The sequence below is a fragment of the Camelus ferus genome, chromosome 2, assembly GCF_009834535.1.
Source record: "Camelus ferus isolate YT-003-E chromosome 2, BCGSAC_Cfer_1.0, whole genome shotgun sequence".
In the NCBI taxonomy this organism is placed as follows: Eukaryota; Metazoa; Chordata; class Mammalia; order Artiodactyla; family Camelidae; genus Camelus; species Camelus ferus.
In genome coordinates, this window is record NC_045697.1 from 2,739,829 (window position 1) to 2,746,397 (window position 6,569).

A 6,569-nucleotide genomic window follows, 5' to 3' on the forward strand; every position below is an offset into this window, starting at 1 on the left:
TAGATTTTTGGTAGAATTTTCCAAGGAAACCACCTGGGCCTGAATTTTCTTTATGGGGATGTTTCAACTACTAATTCAATTTCTCTAGTAGATATAGGGCTATAATCTGAAAATAATGTTTTTCTTCTTGAATGAGCTTTGGTATTTTACATCTTTCAAGGAATTTGCCCATCATAACCGAGTTTGAGTCCACTGACACAAGGTTGTCCATACTATTCCCTGTTTTCCTTTTAGCATCTGTGGAATCTTTAGTGACGTCATCTCCCTCCTTCCTGACGTTGGTAACATTGGTAGGCTTTGCCCACACAGCATCTCCTACAAAATATTGTAAAGCCTTCCGACCAGACATGCTGAACAGGCTTTTCCAGTAGCTACTTCACATTCTTCCTGGAATCCCTAACGTTTCTCCTCCTCCGTCCCTCCTGCTTGTACCATCTGGTCCTGCGAGCTCCTAGGGTGGCCAAGCAAGGCAGGACAGGCGTAGCTGCATACAATGGAAGCAGAATGAAATGGCTTAAATGGATCAGCAGTTTACTTTCATGATATCGGGAGGTGAGACCACAGAGCTTTCTCTTTTTCTGCTTCAACATACTCAGTGTGTGAGGGCTATCTTCATGGTCAAAACCTGGCTGCTACAGCTCCAACCATCACATCTGCATCCCAGCCAAAAAAGAAGGGAAGAACAGGAATTAAAGAGGTTAAGCACTTGCCATCTGTCCCCCTTTAAGGAATGTTCCTAAAGTCCAACTTGGGTGCTTCCACCTTCACCTCACTGGCCAAGCCTGCAGCTCCAACCTCACCTGCTCCTCCCTTCGGCCTGGGTCTTGGGGTCCCACCAAGCCCACTTCTTCCCCAGCATAACTCCACACCAGAATTCTGCACCCATCTCCTTCCCATCAGAGGCTCAGAGGATGGTCCTCATTCCTCATCACTCTACAGGTGGGAAGACTCAGGCCCCAAGGAAAGGGGCTCATCAGAGTCTCTCAATGTTGGTGACCCTGCAAGGTGACCTCGCCCCCTCACTACTCCCACCCAGAGCTCCAGCTGGCATCCTCTGTCTGGTTCTCTGAGGATGACATTCCAAGAGATTGATTAGAAGATCCAGGACCACCCAGTGAGTCATCTCGCAGCAAGGGTACCAAGCACCCCAGAGCCCTCCAGAATCGGGGCCATGGTCCTCCTCATCCATGCTCCTTGTTCACTCTGCCCCCAGCACAGTCCAGACGTGGTGCCGAGCATGGGGCTCCGTCAAAGGGTCCCTTTGTCTTCGTAGAACAGTGCTTCGGGATGTGCTCACTCCCCTCCCATCTCCCAGAGGGAGGGCCCTGCTGACCCTGCCCGCCCCTCAACTAAGAGACCGTGGGGACAGAAATGGGCAAATGACCCCAGGGCATGGGCACGATCCTACCCGACACTCAGATCGGATTGGAAAAGAACTGGAAAAAGAATTAGATAATCCTACAGCTGCCCCCAATCTCCTGCCCTGCCCCATTCACAGGTGGGCAGCCTGAGGGTCCCAGAAGCATGGGGTCTGGCCGATGAGGCCACCTGAGTCAGAGCCTGGCTCCGAGCCCACACCAAAGCTCTCCCAGCCACCCTGCACGGGGAAGGCCCTTTTCCATTGCGCAGAGGAGAGCCTAAGTTAGCTCCCCGGAGGCACTCGAGCCCCCATGCTCCCTGTCCCTGCCCAGAGCACCCCCCACCCCCCACCATGCAGTGCCTTGCTGTCCCCTCCCAGGTCAGGAGGACCTCAATGGGCTTCCTACCCCCTTCTGTCTTAACACCCAACTGGAGCCTAGATGGGCAGAGACAGACCCGTGAGGACCCGTGCAAGGAAAGGGTACTTTCAAGGCAGAGATTCCTGAATGCAACTCAGTTCTTGGAAGTCACTTTTTCCTTCTCTGCTCCCCAGGCACCCGCCCTCTCACGTCCTGCCAGAAATTTGTGCCTCGTGAAAACCCTGAGAGGATGGGGTGGCCTCCCCGACATGGGCCTGCTGCTGACGTGGCCTTGCGCCTGGCCACCACCAGGAGAACCAAGGAGCCCATGGGGGAGGGAGGCAGCCAAACTGCCTTCTAGCAGGGGTGCCTATGGCGGGCTTTCTGGGCAAAGGGGCTGAAGACAGATGGAGTGGACAGGACCCCCTCTGCTATTCGGCCCCAGGGGTGCACGGAGCCTGCAGGGCCTCCATCCCAGCCCCAGCCCCCAGAAACCCCTATGGTACCCTCCCTCCTTCTGTGCAAAGCCCTGGCCACCCATCCTCTGCAGGTAAGGGCAGGAGAGTCTGACCCAAGCTACTCAAAATGCTTGGCAAGCCCAGGTATGTCTGACCCAGAGCCTGTGCCCTCTGGGCCATGGCCTCCTGGGGCTGAAAACAGACTCCATGAGGGAGCATGAACCCAGGACAAATGTCAGGGACACCTGAGCTGCAAAGACCCGAAAGCCACCCAGCCTGTGTGACATTCTGATGGGGACTCGGAGGCCCAGAGAGGGTGGGAGTTCCCAGGCAGGCTGGAGACTGGGTTGGGACCCCGCACCTTCCTTCTGAGTGGCCAGCCCTTTCCTCAGCCCCCTCCCTCCCCTCCCTCTCCTCCTTCCCCGGCACTGGGGGAGGGGACAGAACTTCTCCAGGCCCGTGAGCACCACCGGATAGAAATGAATTTCAAAATAAATCTCTGGATGAATCACTGTGCCAGGAAACCTCGAAAACTGCCTGTGCCTGTCTCACCCGTCAGACGGCTTCCTGCAGTCTCCGGAAATCACTCACTGGTTAATTCGGAACAAACGCTGTCCCTGCTACAACTCTGGGCCACCCAGCCAGTTGGAGCCGCCCCGAAGGCTGCCTGGTAATGACAGTCCTGGGCCACTGCTGTTCCTTTCATGCTTGTTCCCGTCCCCGGCAGTAATGAATGGTGACAGGGCAACCAAGAGGAGGCTCCATCCGCACACCAGTCCTTTGCTCAGTGTTTAAAATGAGCTAGGAGAGGCTCAGGCTGCCTCAGCAAACTGGTACTCAGCACTGCTGAGCCACCAAGAGGTGGGCTGGGAGGGCAGCCGGCTCTGGGTCCACACAGCGGGGACACCTCCCGGGGGGCTGTCACCTGACTGCCACAGTCAGTGAAGCTGCAACACAGACCATCACCCAGGAGGAAGTAATCGGCCCCCCGGGGACTAACTGCTCTTGATGTTTTCCCGGCTCCCTCGCGGGCTTTCTCTGAGTGTGTGGTTTCCAAGGACAGACGCACCTCTCTGTAACTCGCTATGGCCAAAGCACAGTGCATTCGGGGTGCTTTCCTCTTCACTGTGTTTTAACGCCACCTGCAAGCCCCGAGTCAAACACCAGGGGGAAGCTGCCCAGGGTGGCCTTTGATGTAGGGGGAATGTCTCAAACCCCGAGGCTCTGGTTCACTGGTTAGACCCTCATGGGGCCCAGCAGCCCTGGCTGCAGGTTCCACACTGTCACGTGGCCTCAGGGACCACAGCCTCCTGCTTATGAGAGCAGTGGTGTGGGCAGAGCAGGCCCGGGCTCTGCCTCTATCCCGTGTGGTGTCTTCATCTGTGAAATGGGAACAGATGTGCCATCGCCGCAGAGCCAATGGTGTCCTGACCAGAGCTCCGTCACTGGCCGCTGCACCCTCCCCAGCAGAGGGTGACTCACAGGTCAGGGCCTCCGCTGGGGATGGCTCCCCTGCCCAGCCTAGAGCCCATGGAGGTAGGAAAGGGCCCTGGCTGGGTCTGCCCCAGCGTCCCGAGGGGGACTTCAGCCAAGACCACTTTCTGGCATAATTCCTTCCCCTGCCCGGTCCTGAACAACCAGAAGCCCTATCTCAGACTCTGCTTCCACAGGCTGGCCCCCTGCTTCGCACAGGCTGGGTACGATGTCCCAGATAACCAAAGCCCGTCCGGTGTTTCCCACGTGTCACTTGTCCAGGGTGGTCCAGCGCTTAGCAGCTGTGGCCCTCAGCCCTCAGCCCTCTTGCCCGTCGGGAAATGCCTGGGGGCATCTGTGGAGGTGCACAGGCTCAGACTGCAGGTGCCCACCTCTCTCCCTGCCACCCTGGGCTCCCCTTCCATGAGAGGTATGGGCCCTCAGGACCGTGGAGAAATCCCAACTCCTAAGGGCTGGAGTGAAATTTGACTTCATTGTGCTGCTTTGGTTACTCTAGACTTGTGATTACAAAATCTCAGACTTACCTGTACTCAGCTTTCTAGTTTCCATGGAAACCCCAAATGTTATCTGCCATCTTCTCAGGAGGGGAGTGACTGGCCAGCTGCCGGCCGTTCAGGGATGGGGTGTGAGGCTGGGCAGGCCTCGGCCGGGAAGGGAAGGGTCCCCAAAGGTGCCAGTCAGCCCCAGGACTCAAATGAAGTTACTGGCTTGGAGCGGGGCAGCTATCTGCTCACCTTACAGGTGGGCAAACTGAGGCTTGGGAAGGGGACGGGACTTACCCCAACCTTGAAAACCCAGCCTCAGGACCCGTTGGCACACGTGGGTATGTCGTCCAAAGAACACAGCCAGCATTTCACGGTACAGCCACTGTTTACGTGGTCGAAACTGCATGACCATGGTTGGGGCAGATGGACCCCACAGCCATGATGGGACGCGGGACAGGCTTCCCTTCCATCCAGTCCCACTGGGGCCTCCGAGCGCCTGCCTGCACACGGGTGACTCGGAGTGGCCTTCGGGTGAGTCAGAGGCCTCATCTCTGGCTGGGGAGGGGGCGCCAGGGCTCCTGATGGGCAGTATACGGCCACAGGGGCGCCAGCACCACCCGCCCTCACAGCCCCTGGCAGCAGGCTAGCATCTGGGGTGACTGCCTGGAATGTCACCGCCCTGCGTCTCACAGCCCAAAATGCTCGCCCTTGCAGCTGTGGGGGATGGGAGGGAGGGTTCAGTGCTGGGAGTGGGGAGGGTGTCGTGAGGGGTTCGGTGGCCCAGGCCAGGCTGGGGAAATTGGAGAGGTCACAGGCTCTCCAGTCCTACCAGGCCACATGCTGACCCCATGACTGGTGCCAGGTGGGCTCCAATGGGGCAGTGCCTTCGGTCGGCCCAATGAGAAGCCAGCAGGCGGTCTTGGGGGCTCTGCTGCTGAGGCCCCCAGCTCCCCGGCTGCAGCCAGGCCCTCCGTGAGCCGACAGAGGGCGGGCTGCCTGGCTAACCAAGCAGTTTTCATTTGGAGCAGGAGGGGGAGCTTGAGTTGTGGTTTTCACTTGTGCCAAGGAATGGCTCCCAACACCGCTGGGCCTCTGCTGGAGCCTCTGGGCAGGCGGGTGCCTCCGCGGGGGAGGAGTACACGCAGCCCTTGGCCTGCATCCCCAGGGCAGAGGGACCCCCGGCCGAGGGAGGGGCCAGGAGGGAGGGACCCGTCCGGGTCGCGCAGAGCGTGTAGACCTGAGGTTAAGTCAGGCGAAGTCGGCACTGAGCATCGTGGGTGGAGCTGGGCCGGGCTCAGCTGGCTCTGAAGGATGGTCGTGACTCCCACGTGGCCCGGGCGGTCGGGTGAGGGCTCCACTTTGTTTTCAGTAGTCAGGTCCCCAGGATTAAACGGACTGTGTAAGAAATAGGGAATTCCAACCAAGTTCTGTTCTGTGGCACCAAGGGTTTAAGATAAATTCTTTCTGCTTCACCCCTTGCTGTGGAAAGTACTTCTGCACAGAGTCCTCTCAGCAGTGCCGTCAGGGCACGGCCCATCCGGAGCTGCGACATCCCCCTCCCCCGGGGCTCCGAGTCACGAGAAGCCCCTGGCTGTCCCTCAGGGCATGTGTCTTCTTGTGAAGCACCCACAGGGGCAGGGAGAGCCCCTTCTCCTCCCGCATCCCAGGCCCACTAGAGCCAGGCAGCCCTGGGTTCCAGCTCTGGTGCTGCCACTTTCCGTGTGGCCTTAGGCAACAGTCTCAACCTCTCTGTCTGATTTCACATTGGGATAGAGAGTGTGGACGGGAACCAGCTTCTCTGGGTTGAGGATGAGCAGCCAGGGCAGGCGCGCTCCCTGCTGGTCTCCCGAGCCAGCTCCATCTCAGCCCTCGGCCTCGGCCAGCGCGCCCTGCCGCCTCCAGGGCCGCAGAGGCGGCCACGGGGGCCTCCATCCCCTTAAGTCTTACAGGTGGAGAAGCCGAGGCTGCAGGAGCCGCCAACCAATTTCCCAGGATGTCTGCCAGGATCTACAAGCTACAGGGAAGGAGACAGTTCCCGGACCCTGCCTATGGGGACATGGCGCTGCCATCCTTCCTGCTCAGGACCCTCCACCTAACCACACGCTCAGCACCTCTTGGGTCAGATTCCCACCTGAGTGAGTCTGGCTTTGGGCTGGTTCCCTAGGGTCAGATCCTCAGGCCTCATCCCATCAGTGGTGGCCAGGGCTAGGTGCTGGTGGCCACCCTTCCAGGGGTTCTGGGTGGGTAGGTGTGATATTGTGATTTATGACAGGAAATACATCAAATACATCTCCACCACGGAGAACACAGACCCAGGTGGACGGAGGCGGGGCCTGCCCACCTACGTGCGCTGGAATGACCATGTGCGTCTCTCTGCTTCACGCGGGAGGTGTGGGAATTCCCACTTTACAGAT